Consider the following 21,204-nt stretch of genomic DNA (forward strand, 5'->3'; position numbering starts at 1 on the left):
GCAGACACACAGGAAAACACTATAATGTGCACAGGGCAAAACAAATACAAATATAGGAAGGAGAAATATGACAAAGGATAATACACCACCAGATACGATATTTCTTCTCCTAGACCACCACTCCAGACCGAGATCACCAGGCACAAGACACAAGCTATAATCGGCGATGCCCAAAGTTCAGAATGACTATTTAAAGGCCATGGGCGTGACCCAGCCTCCAACCCGATTACCAGCTAGATTAACCCCGGAAAACCTGGATAAAGTCTAGCCGGCGCCACTGAGCGTATAGTGGACGAATGTGGAATTACCGCTGTCTGTCGGACGCCCTAGTGTGAATAGCGTCCGACATGACAAAAGCATTTTTCAGAATCTCATTTTTAGGCAGTAAGTATCCAGCTGCATACCACTGGGTGCCATTGTATTTACTGTGGAGAAGGTTTCACAAGTCAACGTTTGCTTGGATTTATAGAACATTTGAGAGGATGCAGTTGGTTAATATTGGTCATATTTATCTTATATGTTCTAGGTAGTTTTTCTAAATTAGATAGTGCTGATCCATGTACATGGGTTGTATATGTGAACAACCGGTGTCTAAAAATACATCAGTCATTAAATGTAATATTAGCAGCTCGCGAAACTGGACATTTACTAATAAATTATAGGTTATACAATATTAATTAACCTGTAAAACAAAAATCACTTGGCAGCAGTATTATTGCAGATGCTATCATTTGGTGATCACAGACGGCATAATCAGGTCATCTAGAGGAACTAAAAGTGTGAAAACAAAGTCGAAACAATATTTCAAAATATGCAAAAAATACATAAATACCAAAACACAAACACTCCTCCTATTACAAAAGCCTTTATTATGTAAAAAATATAAAACTATAAAAAAAAATGTCATCGTGTTTCTATTACCAGAATTCTAAGATTCTGTTCTTAGAAAACTTACACTTTATCCAGTATAGTGAACAGGGCAATAAAAAAATGCCACAATTACTAGTGATAGAAAAAAGATGAAATGGATTCCAGAATAACACTGATGAAAATTGTAGCTCATCCCAAAAAAAAAACAAGCCCTGAAAAAAAAGTTTTTATTTTTTAACTTTTATAATACAAAAGTAAAAAAAAAAAAAAAATTGCAAAGCTTTTTCTACCTGTTACAATGTGAAAAACGGACAATACATGGGTTGCACCTGGATTTTTCACAGATCCATAGACTTGAATGTTGATGATTTTGATTTGTCACTCGAATCAAAAAGGGGAAAAATTAACGTGTCGTAGTGTTTTTTTTTTCGCTGACACAGTCAGCAAAAAAAAACACATACATGCGAACAGCATTACAGACTATGATGGGTCAAAAGTAGACGTGTGAATGAAGCCTTAATCATGATATGATTAAGAAATACAGCAGATGCATTGTGGCTAATAGTTATTAGAAATGCATTCTATTATACATTGTGCAAATTTCTTATCCTTTATTTGTGAAAGTAAGAAAGGAGGGAGCAATATATTCACATTGAGCAAACAGCAAAGCAATGATGTAATCATGGACTGGAGAGGTTGGAGCATGTGATGCAACAATAAAGTCTATGATTAATTAATATTATATTTATTATTGGGCAATATATCAATGGTAAGATACCTGGGAAAAAATGTCTGTGCAAAAGCCTTAGATAAGTTGCTGATGTAAGTTAAAAAACTAAAGGGGTTATCCAACTTCTTTAATAAAGGACAAAAAAAAACCCCATTACTCAATTCTTCTTTATAAGAGGGCCAAGTGCTGACGCTTTCATGGTCCTCCCAGGTTTCCGGTGGTCTTGCCAGGTTTTTTTTTTTTTTACAAGCTTCTGACATGTGATCAATGCAGCCAATAAAGGGTCTTTCTAGTCACATGGCATGCTTTACTGGCATTACCATCCAGCAGAGCGCCATGGTGCCAGTAGTATTGCTGTGATCGATGGGAAACTTTCCTGTAATAATTTTTTGAAGGCAAAATTGGTGTGAACCAATTCATAGGACCTAATCCAGCAGCTATCCTCAGTTATGTGTGGTCTCTGGATGGGAGTCCTGAGCATTGCCCCTTTTATACCTGCCTGGAGCAACGTTACATGTGCTTCATGCAGCAAATTACACAGTTTCAATTTCAATCTTCAATCTTATATTCCTTTTCAGACCCTCCTGATATGCAGTTTGCAGCCTGATCCAAGTTTCAGATTTTTCTCTTTTGGGAGTGTCTCTCTCTGTAATACAGGCTGGATGTGAGATCGGTGTATAATCAATATGTTAGATGATGGTTTAACAGGCACTCTGCAGCAGGAAAGTAATTGAAACATTTTATTGAAGACTTTTTAGAAATGTTCTTAACTTTGAAATTTAGGAAGCAAATAAACAATTTAAAAAAAGTTATGTGCGAAGGTACACATAGCCTTTAATTTTGATTACTGTCACACTAAACAGATTAAATGCCAACATGCCCTACGACATGTAAGTCGACATGGCAAAGAACATATATGGTGGTGCCGAGGACGCAGAACGAACATTGGCTTACATATCATGCGCCTGTGCAGATGTTCAACTACTGGTTGGTATCACTAGCAGTGATTGAAGATGGAGAATAATGAAACCTAAGATTTGGATAAAGCTGGGTTTATACACAAAAAAGGGCACTGCATGAGGCTGAAATGTAATAATATCAGACAGCACATGCACCAGTTCAGTGGATCACTTGTTAATAGCGATCATGATGGGATTCATTGGGTCCATCTGCTTTCTGACCTAAATAAGTCTGTGCCGATCCATGATTTTGAAGGAGCATCACCTCCTTCGGAAGATACTATGAAGATTATTCTATCACAAATCCACATGATATCATCAGTCCACTAACGATATCGCCCCCATATATTTGTGTGCACTCACCTACTAGTCTTCTCCCGGAGATACGTTCACTCTTCTGTTTACATAGCTTGGTAAAAAAAGTAAATGTATCCTCCTCACTATGCCAGAATATTAACACTCCTCTTTGGCTCTGATAATGGGTTACATTCCAGCTTCACCTGACTTGGTTTTTTTTTCCAGATGTATCTATGGTTGTGATTTGCATAATGATAGCTTGCAATTAAATATAATTTCCATATATATTATGCCCATTCATCATTCCTTTATACATGTTTGTCACCCTTAACAGGACTAATAACATCGGAAGGTCAAAATAGTCTCTAGAACCTTAAGGTGCCACATAAGGGTTGTCCAAAATTAATGTTTCTTTATTGCTGGTATTCATTTAAAGAGGTCTTGGTTTAACATCACCAAGTTTGTAAAATGTTAGCTGCATAAAGAGAAATGATAAAGTATGTTAGAAAATCAGTTTTCGAACAACTCATTTTTTTCCTACCTGGGGTTTATTTTCTTAGGGATTCTCACCCCGTGCTTTTTCACATATTCCTCGTAGCCTGATGAAAGTCTTCACCTACTTTTGAAGCCCATCCATGGAATCCTTCCTCTATCACTTTACCATTTCTTTCTTTCTTCCAAGATTATCTTCTCTCCAGTTTTGAATCCTACAAGTCTTAACACAACAGCTGCAATGCATGTTCCCTTAAATTAGTCAGGGTCTTCTCGAAAATGTGATGACCCCTGAACCCACACAGGATCATGGACTACAGATTGTAAAAGAGCCCAAACCACAGATACTTTTTGATTATTCTTCTCATTCAATTCCAGTCTTCTCAAGCAAAACAGCCATAAAAGCATGGTCCTATCACAACCACAAGTTCTAAATGTTTTGGCGCACATACCAGTCTTATAGATTCAGCAACAGTGGCAAATTCCAGAACTTGAGAATTTGCACAAACTCTTTTTCTGTTGGTTGTTCTTCTTCATCAATATTCTGACAGCACTATAGGTACAGGAACTTCCTTTTCTCAGTTCCCAGCATGCAATGCTTCTACTATTGTCCAGTGGGTTGTCTGCTCTGAACTAAAAGTCCCCCATGGTTACGGCCCTGCGCCAAACTTCAGAATGGGGAATTTGTGGCCTCCATCCTACCCGGACCCCAGCACTATTACCAGAAGGAGTAGAATGGTGGGGACGCTTGCAAGAAAAAAGACAAGCAGTGTTTCTGTCACTAGCATCTGCTACCATCAGATAAGTTTGATATACTGTACTTTCCACCAGCACTACTTTTATATGGGTAGTATTAAAGGGGTTGTCCACATAAAGAAAAAATCTAAAGTTATCTGTAGACATGTTTTGATTATTATTATACTCGAATTAAGAAAGGAGCCCGAGCCCTTGCAAATACATTTATCTCAGGGACCTTTCTCTGCCAGCATCGCATCAGTACTGTGTGTGAAGGGGCTGGATGACCGTCTCATTTTAAAAGCAAAGCCACGTTATTATTATATTTTAAAAGGAGCCAGTTGTTCAGTCCCCATCATACACAGCACTGGTCATGTCGACACAGGAATCTCTCTTTCGCCTAAGCTGAACATTGAACTGTGCGTCTTTCTTAATTCAAGTGGACAACCCCTTTAACAGGGTTGGACTAACCCACCGGAGAGCTGGAGAATCCTCCAATAGGCCTTGGCTTCTCATTCAGGGGAGTCTATAGTGCAGACCTTGCGGATGCTATGGGGCTCTTTATTGGGGGAGAACCCATTGGGGGTGGGCCCATTGTTCTTCAGTCTGACACTGGCCTTTAACCATGCACTTGTCATAGTACAACCATATCAATATCTGGCTCCTGTCCTCTAACTTGTCTTGTCACCTTTTTTCTTTGACATTATTATTGAGTTTTGTTTTATTGCATTTCTGTATTGCAGGGGTGCACAACTCCAGTCCATAGGGGCCACCACCAGTGCATGTTTTCAGGACTTCCTTACTATTGCACGGGTGATAATTAACTTACCTGCACAGGTGATGATTCCAACATCTTGTGCAATGCTAAGGAAATCCTGAAAACATGCACTGGTGGTGGTCCTTGAGGACTGGAGTTGTGCACCCCCTTCTGTAGTGACTTTACAGTATTCTCTTTCTTTTGCATTGGTTGTTGCATATTTTGTGAAGCTAAAGCTGGTTTCAGACTTGCGTTTCTGTGGCAGTGTACTTCCTCCTTGCTTCCTCCGTGAAGCTCTGCCCAGGCTCCACCTACTGCCGGCTGCGTCCAGCGTTTCCCTGCGTACCTATCTTTAACATTGGGTACGCAGGGACATGCGTTGTATGCATTTCCGTGCCAGCGCCACCACCTCAAATCACCACATGCGGACACATCCGCATGCAATGCATGTCCCTGCGTACTCAATGTTAAAGATATGTACGCAGGGAAACGCTGGACGCAGCCGGCAGTAGGCGGAGCCTGGGTATAGCTTCACGGAGGAAGCAAGGAGGAAGTGCGCTGCCATCCGCAGCGCACAGGAACTCAAGTCTGAAACCAGCCTTAATGAGGTTATCAAATTTCAGAACTATCACAACAAGGAAAATGTAAGATTACTTGAAAGAACCATGCGCCTCTGCATCTTATGTGGATGTAAGAAAGTTTACTTAATGCTGTGTGGTGCCAGGCAGAGCACACCGGAGTACTCAAAGCCTCTGCATGCTCTAGAAATAGTGGCACCGAATGTCTTTTGGATCCTTCCTTGGATGCAGATTCTCGAAACCCAACTCTTCTAAATACTGTAATTGAGTCTACCTAGTCCTCACACCACCAGCACTAGGTAATATAGGACAAAATGGGGACACCATATGAAATATAGGACAATGTGGGGACACCACCAGCACCAGGTAATATACTCATTTTGTTATGTTTTTTCCACTTGTCTTTTAGAGGTGGTTGCTTTGGGTCACCAACTCACCATTTATTTGATCAGCACTCTGTTTGACAGATTGAATAGGGGCCATTGTGCCACATATATATATACTGTTATGGTTGGCAAATGTCGGCCATGCTTTATGACCATCTGATGTATAACTGCCTTGTTATGGACGCCATTTTTATGGTATATTTGTACATTTGATTGGATATATCTTTGTGGATACTTTTGCATTATTGTAGAGTTTTAATACTCCAGCACCTACTATTGCATAGTCAGGGATTGATTTATCTTGTCGAGTAAATATATATATATATATATATATATATATATATATATATATATAATCTCCTAGTACTCTGGTGTCCCCTACGGTATTCTTTGCTTTTTATTATGCATTTTAATATTTATTAATAGATATTAGTTTTAAATGTTATTTGGGATCTCTTCTTCCCTCATAGATGTATGTGAGATTAGTTGTGACAGGTATCTTAATTCAACAGTGTTAAGAGTGCAGACAGCACATTGGAACAACAGAGACAAGGGTAGCAGGTACCTTAAAGGGAACCTGTCACCCCCAAAATCGAGGGTGAGGTAAGCCCACCAGCATCAGGGGCTTATCTACAGCATTCTATAATGATCCGGTTTCCAAAAACAGATTGAATTGAAATCAGCGCAAGTTGTGTTTTAATCCACGATGTGAATTCTTTTCAGGGTCAAAGAAGCACATTTCAGATGCCAAGTGTAGCATTTTTCTCGCTTTCGCTTGACCATTTGCAACATTTTGTGTGTGTGCCTTGCCTTGCTTTCACCTATGTATGTCAAGCATTATATTGCATTCAATATGCAATCAATCAATCAATCAATTTGTCATTACTGGTTGCATCAGGTGTGTTAAGATGTAGACCTGTATTAGGCCTTTGTTACTGTGTTGCATATATACTGTACCATCCATCTACAAAGTTAGGCCCCCCCGCTGTCAGTACTTGGCGTTTAAAGTGAAATATCCAATGAGTAGTTCTGCCATACATACCACATTTGTGACCGCATGAATTCTTTTGTAAAACCTTGTTTCCCTTTTGTGGACCACTGACTTTTAAATTTGGTGTATATGTATTTAAAAAAAGGAAAAATCGTGTCTGTGCTGATCTCGAATACGCTGCCTATCTCCACCTGTGTGAGTATTCTAATGCTTTCTAGCAACCAGGTGCGCTGCCTGCATTTTATAGAATCTGTTCACGGAACCATCACGTGTCACAATTGGCCCTTGGCCATGGTTTGTCACAATGGGCTGGAACCCTCGCGTGTCACAATGGGTCCTTGGCCTATATAAAGCAGCGCGGTGGCAGTCATCTTCAGTCTGCTGCCGGCGCAGCGGCGAGCAGCATGGTGGTAGATAGGCAGCAGGGTCTATACCCAGCATCTGGAGAGCTAAGGGAAGACAGCTGCTCGCTTGTTTGTTTTTGGAATTTCCCTCTCGCACACCTCCTGAGGGCACATAGGAACAAAGAGAGGGAGGAGGGTTACAATAGGTGGGGTTATGCAGATTAAAAACGAGGGGCTCACAGCTTGAACAAACAGCAGAACGGCCATTGTGAAGGCGTCCGGATTGCTAAAATGTCCTCCTCAGGGCAATCTTTTGCTCCATCTCCCTAAAGGGTATCAGTGTTAGGCCTTGGTGCGGCAAAAGTGCAAAACGAGTTCTGATTATTGTTTTTTGGCCTTCTGGCCAGGATGAAGGATCAGTGTCAGGCCTCAAGGCGGCACAAGTACAAAACTATTTTTGGTTATCGCTTCTCGGCCTTTTGGCTATTATCGTCGTCGCCCAAGATCAATTGTAGTATCTGTTGTTATCAGTTTAATATCTGATACGTCTCCTAATTGGGGACCATATATTAAATGGATTTTTAGAACAGGAAGATGGGAAAAGAGCTTGCTCTGTCCACTCACGCATTGACCCGTTATTGCAGTATCTCCGGGAACAGTGCACTCCTTCTCTGATCCGGTTTCCAAAAACAGATTGAATTGAAATCAGCGCAAGTTGTGTTTTAACCCACAATGTGAATTCTTTTCAGGGTCAAAGAAGCACATTTCAGATGCCAAGTGTAGCATTTTTCTCGCTTTCGCTTGACCATTTGAAACATTTTGTGTGTGTGCCTTGCCTTTCTTTTACCTATGTATGTCAAGCATTATATTGCATTCAATATGCAATCAATCAATCAATCAATCAATTTGTCTTTACTGGTTGCATCAGGTGTGTTAAGATGTAGGCCTGTATTAGGCCTTTGTTACTGTGTTGCATATATACTGTGCCATCCATCTACAAAGTTAGGCCCCCCTGCTGTCAGTACTTGGCGTTTAAATTGAAGTATCCAGTGAGTAGTTCTGCCATACATACCACATTTATGACCGCGTGAATTCTTTTGTAAAACCTTGTTTCCCTCTTGTGGACCACTGAATTTTAAATTTAGTGTATATGTATTTAAAAAAAGGAAAAATCGTGTCTGTGCTGATCTCGAATACGCTGCCTATCTCCACCTGTGTGAGTATTCTAATGCTTTCTAGCAACCAGGTGCACTGCCTGCATTTTATAGAACCTGTTCACGGAACCCTCACGTGTCACAATTGGCCCTTGGCCATGGTCGTTCCACGTGTCACAATGGGCTGGAACCCTCACGTGTCACATATGGCCCTTGGCCATGGTCGTTCCACGTGTCACAATGGGCTGGAACCCTCACGTGTCACAATGGGTCCTTGGCCTATAAAAAGCAGCGCGGTGGCAGTCATCTTCAGTCTGCTGCCGGCGCAGCGGCGAGCAGCATGGTGGTAGATAGGCAGCAGGGTCTATACCCAGCATCTGGAGAGCTAAGGGAAGACAGCTGTTCGCTTGTTTGTTTTTGGAATTTCCCTATCGCACACCTCCTCCTGATGGCACATAGGAACAAAGAGGGGTAGGAGGGTTACAATAGGTGGGGTTATGCAGATTAAAAATGAGGGGGCCACAGCTTGAACAAACAGCAGAACGGCCATTGTGAAGGTGTCCGGTTTGCTAAAATGTCCTCCTCAGGGCAATCTTTTGCTCCATCTCCCTAAAGGGTATCAGTGTTAGGCCTTGGTGTGGCACAAGTGCAAAACGAGATCTGGTTATTGCTTCTTGGCCTTCTGGCTACGATGAAGGATCAGTGTTAGGCCTCAAGGCGGCACAAGTACAAAACCATTTTTGGATATTATCTCTTCTTGGCGTTTTGGCTATGATCGTCGCCGCCGCCCAAGATCAATTGTAGTATCTGTTGTTATCAGTTTAATATCTGATACATCTCCTAATTGGGGACCATATATTAAATGGATTTTTAGAACAGGGAGATGGGAAAAGAGCTTGCTCTGTCCACTCACGCATTGACCCGTTATTGCAGTATCTCCGGGAACAGTGCACTCCTTCTCTGATCCGGTTTCCAAAAACATATTGAATTGAAATCAGCGCAAGTTGTGTTTTAACCCACGATGTGAATTCTTTTCAGGGTCAAAGAAGCACATTTTAGATGCCAAGTGTAGCATTTTTCTCGCTTTCGCTTGACCATTTGCAACATTTTGTGTGTGTGCCTTGCCTTGCTTTCACCTATGTATGTCAAGCATTATATTGCATTCAATATGCAATCAATCAATCAATCAATTTGTCTTTACTGGTTGCATCAGGTGTGTTAAGATGTAGGCCTTTGTTACTGTGTTGCATATATACTGTGCCATCCATCTACAAAGTTAGGCCCCCCTGCTGTCAGTACTTGGCGTTTAAATTGAAGTATCCAATGAGTAGTTCTGCCATACATACCACATTTGTGACCGCATGAATTCTTTTGTAAAACCTTGTTTCCCTCTTGTGGACCACTGACTTTTAAATTTGGTGTATATGTATTTAAAAAAAAAAAAATCGTGTCTGTGCTGATCTCGAATACGCTGCCTATCTCCACCTGTGTGAGTATTCTAATGCTTTCTAGCAACCAGGTGCGCTGCCTGCATTAGATAGAATCTGTTCACGGAACCCTCACGTGTCACAATTGGCCCTTGGCCATGGTCGTTCCACGTGTCACAATGGGCTGGAACCCTCACGTGTCACAATGGGTCCTTGGCCTATAAAAAGCAGCGCGGTGGCAGTCATCTTCAGTCTGCTGCCGGAGCAGCGGAAGCAGCATGGTGGTAGATAGGCAGCAGGGTCTATACTCAGCATCTGGAGAGCCAAGGGAAGACAGCTGTTCGCTTGTTTGTTTTTGGAATTTCCCTCTCGCACACCTCCTCCTGAGGGCACATAGGAACAAAGAGGGGTAGGAGGGTTACAATAGGTGGGGTTATGCAGATTAAAAACGAGGGGCTCACAGCCTGAACAAACAGCAGAACAGCCATTGTGAAGGCGTCCGGTTTGCTAAAATGTCCTCCTCAGGGCAATCTTTTGCTCCATCTCCCTAAAGGGTATCAGTGTTAGGCCTTGGTGTGGCACAAGTGCAAAACGAGATCTGGTTATTGCTTCTTGGCCTTCTGGCTACGATGAAGGATCAGTGTTAGGCCTCAAGGCGGCACAAGTACAAAACCATTTTTGGATATTATCTCTTCTTGGCGTTTTGGCTATGATCGTCGCCGCCGCCCAAGATCAATTGTAGTATCTGTTGTTATCAGTTTAATATCTGATACATCTCCTAATTGGGGACCATATATTAAATGGATTTTTAGAACAGGGAGATGGGAAAAGAGCTTGCTCTGTCCACTCACGCATTGACCCGTTATTGCAGTATCTCCGGGAACAGTGCACTCCTTCTCTGATCCGGTTTCCAAAAACAGATTGAATTGAAATCAGCGCAAGTTGTGTTTTAACCCACGATGTGAATTCTTTTCAGGGTCAAAGAAGCACATTTCAAATGCCAAGTGTAGCATTTTTCTCGCTTTCGCTTGACCATTTGCAACATTTTGTGTGTGTGCCTTGCCTTGCTTTCACCTATGTATGTCAAGCATTATATTGCATTCAATATGCAATCAATCAATCAATCAATCAATCAATCAATCAATTTGTCTTTACTGGTTGCATCAGGTGTGTTAAGATGTAGGCCTGTATTAGGCCTTTGTTACTGTGTTGCATATATACTGTGCCATCCATCTACAAAGTTAGGCCCCCCTGCTGTCAGTACTTGGCGTTTAAATTGAAGTATCCAATGAGTAGTTCTGCCATACATACCACATTTGTGACCGCATGAATTCTTTTGTAAAACCTTGTTTCCCTCTTGTGGACCACTGACTTTTAAATTTGGTGTATATGTATTTAAAAAAAGGAAAAATCGTGTCCGTGCTGATCTCGAATACGCTGCCTATCTCCACCTGTGTGAGTATTCTAATGCTTTCTAGCAACCAGGTGCGCTGCCTGCATTAGATAGAATCTGTTCACGGAACCCTCACGTGTCACAATTGGCCCTTGGCCATGGTCGTTCCACGTGTCACAATGGGCTGGAACCCTCATGTGTCACAATTGGCCCTTGGCCATGGTCGTTCCACGTGTCACAATGGGCTGGAACCCTCACGTGTCACAATGGGTCCTTGGCCTATAAAAAGCAGCGCGGTGGCAGTCATCTTCAGTCTGCTGCCGGAGCAGCGGCAAGCAGCATGGTGGTAGATAGGCAGCAGGGTCTATACTCAGCATCTGGAGAGCCAAGGGAAAACAGCTGTTCGCTTGTTTGTTTTTGGAATTTCCCTCTCGCACACCTCCTCCTGAGGGCACATAGGAACAAAGAGGGGTAGGAGGGTTACAATAGGTGGGGTTATGCAGATTAAAAACGAGGGGCTCACAGCCTGAACAAACAGCAGAACAGCCATTGTGAAGGCGTCCGGTTTGCTAAAATGTCCTCCTCAGGGCAATCTTTTGCTCCATCTCCCTAAAGGGTATCAGTGTTAGGCCTTGGTGCGGCACAAGTGCAAAACGAGTTCTGGTTATTGCTTCTTGGCCTTCTGGCTATGATGAAGGATCAGTGTTAGGCCTCAAGGCGGCACAAGTACAAAACCATTTTTGGTTATTATCGCTTCTTTGCGTTTTGGCTATGATCGTCGTCGTCGCCGCCGCCCAAGATCAATTGTAGTATCTGTTGTTATCAGTTTACTATCTGATACATCTCCTAATTGGGGACCATATATTAAATGGATTTTTAGAACAGGGAGATGGGAAAAGAGCTTGCTCTGTCCACTCACGCATTGATCCGATATTGCAGTATCTCCGGGAACAGTGCACTCCTTCTCTGATCCGGTTTCCAAAAACAGATTGAATTGAAATCAGCGCAAGTTGTGTTTTAACCCATGATGTGAATTCTTTTCAGGGTCAAAGAAGCACATTTCAAATGCCAAGTGTAGCATTTTTCTCGCTTTCGCTTGACCATTTGCAACATTTTGTGTGTGTGCCTTGCCTTGCTTTCACCTATGTATGTCAAGCATGATATTGCATTCAATATGCAATCAATCAATCAATCAATCAATTTGTCTTTACTGGTTGCATCAGGTGTGTTAACCCCTTAAGCCCGTATGACGTACTATACCGTCGAGGTGGGGTGGGCCTTAATTCCCGGTGACGGGATAGTACGTCATACGCGATCGGCCGCGCTCACGGGGGGAGCGCGGCCGATCGCGGCCGGGTGTCGGCTGCATATCGCAGCTGACATCCGGCACTATGTGCCAGGAGCGGTCACGGACCGCCCCCGGCACATTAACCCCCGGCACACCGCGATCAAACATGATCGCGGTGTACCAGCGGTACAGGGAAGCATCGCGCAGGGAGGGGGCTCCCTGCGGGCTTCCCTGAGACGATCGGTACAAGGTGATGTACTCACCTCGTACCGAACGTCTTCTCCCTGCAGGCCCCGGATCCAAAATGGCCGAGGGGCTGTATCCGGGTCCTGCAGGGAGCACTTCCGGGTCGGAGCAGGCTGCAGATGAAAGCTGCAGCCTGCTCCGATGAAAGTATGATCGCCGATCTGATAGAGTGCTGTGCACACTATCAGATCTGCGATCTGTGATATCCCCCCCTGGGACAAAGTAAAAAAGTAAAAAAAAAAAATTCCACATGTGTAAAAAAAAAAATAAAAAAAAATTCCTAAATAAATAATAATAAAAAAAAAAATATTATTCCCATAAAAACATTTCTTTATCTAAAAAAAACAAACAAAAACAATAAAAGTACACATATTTAGTATCGCCGCGTCCGTAACGACCCAACCTATAAAACTGGCCCACTAGTTAACCCCTTCAGTAAACACCGTAAGAAAAAAAAAAAAAAAACGAGGCAAAAAACAACGCTTTATTACCATACTGCCGAACAAAAAGTGGAATAACACACGATCAAAAAGACGGATATAAATAACCATGTTACCGCTGAAAACGTCATCTTGTCCCGCAAAAAACGAGCCGCCATACAGCATCATCAGCAAAAAAGTAAAAAAGTTATAGTCCTCAGAATAAAGCGATGCAAAAATAATTATTTTTTCTATAAAATAGTTTTTATCGTATAAAAGCGTCAAAACATAAAAAAATGATATAAATGAGATATCGCTGTAATCGTACTGACCCGACGAATAAAACTGCTTTATCAATTTTACCAAGCGCAGAACGGTATAAACGCCTCTCCCAAAAGAAATTCATGAATAGCTGGTTTTTGGTTATTCTGCCTCACAAAAATCGGAATAAAAAGTGATAAAAAATGGTCACGTGTCCGAAAATGTTACCAATAAAAACGTCAACTCGTCCCGCAAAAAACAAGACCTCACATGACTCTGTGGACCAAAATGTGGAAAAATTATAGGTCTCAAAATGTGGAGACGCAAAAACTTTTTTGCTATAAAAAGCGTCTTTTAGTCTGGTTTCACACTTGCGTTTTTATCTGCATGCGTTTTAAAAAAAAAACGCATGTGTGAAAAAATGCATGTAAACGCGGTAAAACGCATGCGTTTTTATAGAAAAACACAAGAAAACAAGAAAAAAACAAAAAACCCTAACCCTACCCCTAACCCTACCCCTAACCTGAAATACGTGGCACTGAAATACGTGGCACTGAAATATACGTTTATATACGTATATAAGTGCCACGATATTTCAGTGGCCACGTATTTAAGTGCCATGTATTTAAGTGCCACGTATTTAAGTGCCACGTATTTAAGTGCCACGTATTTAAGTGCCACGTATTTACGTGCCACGTATTTACGTGCCACGTATTTTTCAGTGCCTGAAATACGTGGCACTGAAATACGTGGCACTGAAATATCGTGGCACTGAAATATCGTGGCACTGAAGTATTTACGTGCCACGTATTTTTCAGTGCCTGAAATACGTGGCACTGAAATACGTGGCACTGAAATACGTGGCACTGAAATATCGTGGCACTTAAATACGTGGCACTTAAATACGTGGCACTTAAATACGTGGCACTTAAATACGTGGCTCTTAAATACGTGGCACTTATATACGTGGCACTTATATACGTGGCACTTATGACTGTCAGAAAATGTTCAGTAAACGGTTAGGGGTGAGGTTAGGGGTAGGGTTTCAGGTAGAATTGGGGAGTTTCCACTGTTCAGGCACATCAGGGGCTCTCCAAACGCGACATGGCGTCCAATCTTAATTCCAGCCAATTCTGCGTTGAAAAAGTAAAACAGTGCTCCTTCCCTTCCGAGCTCTCCCGTGCGTCCAAAAAGGGGTTTACCCCAACATATGGGGTATCAGCGTACTAGGGACAAATTGAACAACAACTTCTGGGGTCCAAGTTCTCTTGTTATCCTTGGGAAAATAAAAATTTGGGGGGCTAAAAATCATTTTTGTGGGAAAAAAAATATGTTTTATTTTCACGGCTCTGCGTTGTAAACTGTAGTGAAACACTTGGGGGTTCAAAGTTCTCACAACACATCTAGATAAGTTCCTTGGGAGGTCTAGTTTCCAATATGGGGTCACTTGTGGGGGGTTTGTACTGTTTGGGTACATCAGGGGCTCTGCAAATGCAATGTGACGCCTGCAGACCAATCCATTTAAGTCTGCATTCCAAATGGCGCTCCTTCCCTTCCGAGCTCTGTCATGCGCCCAAACAGTGGTTCCCCCCCACATAGGGGGTATCAGCGTACTCAGGACAAATTGGACAACAACTTTTAGGGTCCAATTTATCCTGATACCTTTGTGAAAATACAAAACTGGGGGCTAAAAAATCATTTTTGTGAAAAAAAAAATAATTTTTATTTTCACGGCTCTGCGTTATAAACTGTAGTGAAACACTTGGGGGTTCAAAGTTCTCACAACACATCTAGATAAGTTCCTTGGGGGGTCTAGTTTCCAATATGGGGTCACTTGTGGGGGGTTTGTACTGTTTGGGTACATCAGGGGCTCTGCAAATGCAACGTGACGCCTGCAGACCAATCCATTTAAGTCTGCATTCCAAATGGCGCTCCTTCCCTTCCGAGCTCTGTCATGCGCCCAAACAGTGGTTCCCCCCCACATAGGGGGTATCAGCGTACTCAGGATAAATTGGACAACAACTTTTAGGGTCCAATTTATCCTGATACCTTTGTGAAAATACAAAACTGGGGGCTAAAAAATCATTTTTGTGAAAAAAAAAATAATTTTTATTTTCACGGCTCTGCGTTATAAACTGTAGTGAAACACTTGGGGGTTCAAAGTTCTCACAACACATCTAGATAAGTTCCTTGGGGGGTCTAGTTTCCAATATGGGGTCACTTGTGGGGGGTTTGTACTGTTTGGGTACATCAGGGGCTCTGCAAATGCAACGTGACGCCTGCAGACCAATCCATTTAAGTCTGCATTCCAAATGGCGCTCCTTCCCTTCCGAGCTCTGTCATGCGCCCAAACAGTGGTTCCCCCCCACATAGGGGGTATCAGCGTACTCAGGACAAATTGGACAACAACTTTTAGGGTCCAATTTATCCTGATACCCTTGTCAAAATACAAAACTGGGGGCTAAATTTCATTTTTGTGAAAAAAAAAAAAAATTATTTTCACGGCTCTACGTTATAAACTGTAGTGAAACACTTGGGGGTTCAAAGTTCTCACAACACATCTAGATAAGTTCCTTGGGGGGTCTAGTTTCCAATATGGGGTCACTTGTGGGGGGTTTGTACTGTTTGGGTACATCAGGGGCTCTGCAAATGCAATGTGACGCCTGCAGACCAATCCATTTAAGTCTGCATTCCAAATGGCGCTCCTTCCCTTCCGAGCTCTGTCATGCGCCCAAACAGTGGTCCCCCCCCACAAATGGGGTATCAGCGTACTCCAGACAAATTGGACAACAACTTTTGGGGTCCAATTTATCCTGATACCCTTGTGAAAATACAAAACTGGGGGCTAAAAAATCATTTTTGTGAAAAAAAAAAAAAAAATTTATTTTCATGGCTCTGCGTTATAAACTGTAGTGAAACACTTGGGGGTTCAAAGCTCTCAAAACACATCTAGATAAGTTCCTTAGGGGGTCTACTTTCCAAAATGGTGTCACTTGTGGGGGGGTTTAATGTTTAGGCACATCAGGGGCTCTCCAAACGCAACATGGCATCCCATCTTAATTCCAGTCAATTTTGCATTGAAAAGTAAAATAGCGCTTCTTCCCTTCTGAGCTCTGCTATGCGCCCAAACAATGGTTTACACCCACATATGGGGTATCGTCGTACTCAGGACAAATTGCACAACAACTTTTGTGGTCTAATTTCTTCTCTTACCCTTGGGGAAATAAAAAAATGGGGGTGAAAAGATCATTTTTGTGAAAAAATATGATTTTTTATTTTTACGGCTCTGCATTATAAACTTCTGTGAAGCACTTGTTGGGTCAAAGTGCTCAACACACATCTAGATAAGTTCCTTAAGGGGTCTACTTTCCAAAATGGTGTCACTCGTGGGGGGTTTCAATGTTTAGGCACATTAGGGGCTCTCCAAACGCAACATGGCGTCCCATCTCAATTCCAGTCAATTTTGCATTGAAAAGTCAAATGGCGCTCCTTCCCTTCTGAGCTCTGCCCTGCGCCCAAACAATGGTTTACACCCACATATGGGGTATAGTGTACTCAGGACAAATTGCACAACAATTTTTGGGGTCCAATTTCTTCTCTTACCCTTGGGAAAATAAAAAATTGGGGGTGAAAAGATCATTTTTGTGAAAAAATATGATTTTTTATTTTTACGGCTCTGCATTATAAACTTCTGTAAAGCACTTGTTGGGTCAAAGTGCTCACCACACATCTAGATAAGTTCCTTAGGGGGTCTACTTTCCAAAATGGTGTCACTTTTTAGGGGTTTCAATGTTTAGGCACATCAAGGGCTCTCTAAATGCAACATGGCGTCCCATCTCAATTCCAGTCAATTTTGCATTGAAAAGTCAAATGGCGCTCCTCCCTTCCGAGCTCTGCCCTGCGCCCAAACAATGGTTTACACCCACATATGGGGTATCAGCGTACTCAGGACAAATTGCACAACAATTTTTGGGGTCCAATTTCTTCTCTCACCCTTGGGAAAATAAAAAATTGGGGGTGAAAAGATCATTTTTGTGAAAAAATATGATTTTTTATTTTTACGGCTCTGCATTATAAACTTCTGTAAAGCACTTGTTGGGTCAAAGTGCTCACCACACATCTAGATAAGTTCCTTAGGGGGTCTACTTTCCAAAATGGTGTCACTTGTTAGGGGTTTCAATGTTTAGGCACATCAGGGGCTCTCCAAATGCAACATGGCGTCCCATCTCAATTCCAGTCAATTTTGCATTGAAAAGTCAAATGGCGCTCCTTTGCTTCCAAGCTCTGCCATGCGCCCAAACTGTGGTTTACCCCCACATATGGGGTATCAGCGTACTCAGGACAAATTTTACAACAACTTTTGGGGTCTATTTTCTCCTGTTACCCTTGGTAAAATAAAACAAATTGGAGCTGAAATAAATTTTGTGTGAAAAAAAGTTAAATGTTCATTTTTATTTAAACATTCCAAAAATTCCTGTGAAACACCTGAAGGGTTAATAAACTTCTTGAAAGTGGTTTTGAGTACCTTGAGGGGTTCAGTTTTTAGAATGGTGTCACACTTGGGTATTTTCTATCATATAGACCCGTCAAAATGACTTCAAATGAGATGTGGTCCCTAAAAAAAAATGGTGTTCTAAAAATGAGAAATTGCTGGTCAACTTTTAACCCTTATAACTCCGTCACAAAAAAAAATTTTGGTTCCAAAATTGTGCTGATGTAAAGTAGACATGTGGGAAATGTTATTTATTAAGTATTTTGTGTGACATATGTCTGTGATTTAAGGGCATAAAAATTCAAAGTTGGAAAATTGCGAAATTTTCAAAATTTTCGCCAAATATTCGTCTTTTTCACAAATAAACGCAAGTTATATCGAAGAAATTTTACAACTAACATGAAGTACAATATGTCACGAGAAAACAATGTCAGAATCGCCAAGATCCGTTGAAGCGTTCCAGAGTTATAACCTCATAAAGGGACAGTGGTCAGAATTGTAAAAATTGGCCTGGTCATTAACGTGCAAACCACCCTCGGGGCTTAAGGGGTTAACATGTAGGCCTGTATTAGGCCTTTGTTACTGTGTTGCATATATACTGTGCCATTCATCTACAAAGTTAGGCCCCCCTGCTGTCAGTACTTGGCGTTTAAATTGAAGTATCCAATGAGTAGTTCTGCCATACATACCACATTTGTGACCGCATGAATTCTTTTGTAAAACCTTGTTTCCCTCTTGTGGACCACTGACTTTTAAATTTGGTGTATATGTATTTAAAAAAAGGAAAAATCGTGTCTGTGCTGATCTCGAATACGCTGCCTATCTCCACCTGTGTGAGTATTCTAATGCTTTCTAGCAACCAGGTGCGCTGCCTGCATTAGATAGAATCTGTTCACGGAACCCTCACGTGTCACAATTGGCCCTTGGCCATGGTCGTTCCACGTGTCACAATGGGCTGGAACCCTCATGTGTCACAATTGGCCCTTGGCCATGGTCGTTCCACGTGTCACAATGGGCTGGAACCCTCATGTGTCACAATGGGTCCTTGGCCTATAAAAAGCAGCGCGGTGGCAGTCATCTTCAGTCTGCTGCCGGAGCAGCGGCAAGCAGCATGGTGGTAGATAGGCAGCAGGGTCTATACTCAGCATCTGGAGAGCCAAGGGAAGACAGCTGTTCGCTTGTTTGTTTTTGGAATTTCCCTCTCGCACACCTCCTCCTGAGGGCACATAGGAACAAAGAGGGGTAGGAGGGTTACAATAGGTGGGGTTATGCAGATTAAAAACGAGGGGCTCACAGCCTGAACAAACAGCAGAACAGCCATTGTGAAGGCGTCCGGTTTGCTAAAATGTCCTCCTCAGGGCAATCTTTTGTTCCATCTCCCTAAAGGGTATCAGTGTTAGGCCTTGGTGCGGCACAAGTGCAAAACGAGTTCTGGTTATTGCTTCTTGGCCTTCTGGCTACGATGAAGGATCAGTGTTAGGCCTCAAGGCGGCATAAGTACAAAACCATTTTTGGTTATTATCGCTTCTTTGCGTTTTGGCTATGATCGTCGCCGCCGCCCAAGATCAATTGTAGTATCTGTTGTTATCAGTTTACTATCTGATACATCTCCTAATTGGGGACCATATATTAAATGGATTTTTAGAACAGGGAGATGGGAAAAGAGCTTGCTCTGTCCACTCACGCATTGACCCGTTATTGCAGTATCTCCGGGAACAGTGCACTCCTTCTCTGATCCGGTTTCCAAAAACAGATTGAATTGAAATCAGCGCAAGTTGTGTTTTAACCCACGATGTGAATTCTTTTCAGGGTCAAAGAAGCACATTTCAAATGCCAAGTGTAGCATTTTTCTCGCTTTCGCTTGACCATTTGCAACATTTTGTGTGTGTGCCTTGCCTTGCTTTCACCTATGTATGTCAAGCATTATATTGCATTCAATATGCAATCAATCAATCAATCAATTTGTCTTTACTGGTTGCATCAGGTGTGTTAACATGTAGGCCTGTATTAGGCCTTTTTTACTGTGTTGCATATATACTGTGCCATCCATCTACAAAGTTAGGCCCCCCTGCTGTCAGTACTTGGCGTTTAAATTGAAGTATCCAATGAGTAGTTCTGCCATACATACCACATTTGTGACCGCATGAATTCTTTTGTAAAACCTTGTTTCCCTCTTGTGGACCACTGACTTTTAAATTTGGTGTATATGTATTAAAAAAAGGAAAAATCGTGTCCGTGCTGATCTCGAATACGCTGCCTATCTCCACCTGTGTGAGTATTCTAATGCTTTCTAGCAACCAGGTCCGCTGCCTGCATTAGATAGAATCTATTCACGGAACCCTCACCTGTCACAATTGGCCCTTGGCCATGGTCGTTCCACGTGTCACAATGGGCTGGAACCCTCATGTATCACAATTGGCCCTTGGCCATGGTCGTTCCACGTGTCACAATGGGCTGGAACCCTCACGTGTCACAATGGGTCCTTGGCCTATAAAAAGCAGCGCGGTGGCAGTCATCTTCAGTCTGCTGCCGGAGCAGCGGCAAGCAGCATGGTGGTAGATAGGCAGCAGGGTCTATACCCAGCATCTGGAGAGCCAAGGGAAGACAGCTGTTCGCTTGTTTGTTTTTGGAATTTCCCTCTCGCACACCTCCTCCTGAGGTCACATAGGAACAAAGAGGGGTAGGAGGGTTACAATAGGTGGGGTTATGCAGATTAAAAACGAGGGGCTCACAGCCTGAACAAACAGCAGAACAGCCATTGTGAAGGCGTCCGGTTTGCTAAAATGTCCTCCTCAGGGCAATCTTTTGCTCCATCTCCCTAAAGGGTATCAGTGTTAGGCCTTGGTGCGGCACAAGTGCAAAACGAGTTCTGGTTATTGCTTCTTGGCCTTCTGGCTACGATGAAGGATCAGTGTTAGGCCTCAAGGCGGCACAAGTACAAAACCATTTTTGGTTATTATCGCTTCTTGGCGTTTTGGCTATGATCGTCGTCGTCGCCGCCGCCCAAGATCAATTGTAGTATCTGTTGTTATCAGTTTAATATCTGATACATCTCCTAATTGGGGACCATATATTAAATGGATTTTTAGAACAGGGAGATGGGAAAAGAGCTTGCTCTGTCCACTCACGCATTGACCCGTTATTGCAGTATCTCCGGGAACAGTGCACTCCTTCTCTGATCCGGTTTCCAAAAACAGATTGAATTGAAATCAGCGCAAGTTGTGTTTTAACCCACGATGTGAATTCTTTTCAGGGTCAAAGAAGCACATTACAGATACCAAGTGTAGCATTTTGCTCGCTTTCGCTTGACCATTTCCAACATTTTGTGTGTGTGCCTTGCCTTGCTTTCACCTATGTATGTCAAGCATTATATTGCATTCAATAT

The 21,204-nt window shown here is 42.4% G+C and overlaps 1 protein-coding gene and 6 pseudogenes across 2 annotated transcripts in view; 6 read left to right on the forward strand and 1 right to left on the reverse strand.

Moving 5' to 3' along the window:
- The window catches only part of SLC2A5 (solute carrier family 2 member 5), a 65,170-nt gene extending 61,755 nt beyond the window's left edge, over nt 1-3,415 (reverse strand). For both annotated transcript variants that reach the window (XM_077250051.1, XM_077250053.1), the window contains exon 1: nt 3,398-3,415. The gene's annotated coding sequence lies outside the window, so the exon portion shown is untranslated. The remainder of the gene's footprint in view (nt 1-3,397) is intronic.
- Nucleotides 3,416-7,602: 4,187 nt separating this feature from the next.
- Nucleotides 7,603-7,808, forward strand: LOC143771162 (U2 spliceosomal RNA; annotated as a pseudogene).
- A 1,234-nt stretch (nt 7,809-9,042) lies between these two features.
- On the forward strand, nt 9,043-9,251 carry LOC143771175 (U2 spliceosomal RNA; annotated as a pseudogene).
- A 1,156-nt stretch (nt 9,252-10,407) lies between these two features.
- LOC143771176 (U2 spliceosomal RNA) lies at nt 10,408-10,616 on the forward strand (annotated as a pseudogene).
- A 1,246-nt stretch (nt 10,617-11,862) lies between these two features.
- LOC143771253 (U2 spliceosomal RNA) lies at nt 11,863-12,077 on the forward strand (annotated as a pseudogene).
- Nucleotides 12,078-19,339: 7,262 nt separating this feature from the next.
- On the forward strand, nt 19,340-19,548 carry LOC143771228 (U2 spliceosomal RNA; annotated as a pseudogene).
- A 1,229-nt stretch (nt 19,549-20,777) lies between these two features.
- LOC143771180 (U2 spliceosomal RNA) lies at nt 20,778-20,992 on the forward strand (annotated as a pseudogene).
- The last annotated feature ends 212 nt before the right edge of the window (nt 20,993-21,204 follow it).

The sequence above is a fragment of the Ranitomeya variabilis genome, chromosome 4 (assembly GCF_051348905.1).
Source record: "Ranitomeya variabilis isolate aRanVar5 chromosome 4, aRanVar5.hap1, whole genome shotgun sequence".
Taxonomy (NCBI): Eukaryota; Metazoa; Chordata; class Amphibia; order Anura; family Dendrobatidae; genus Ranitomeya; species Ranitomeya variabilis.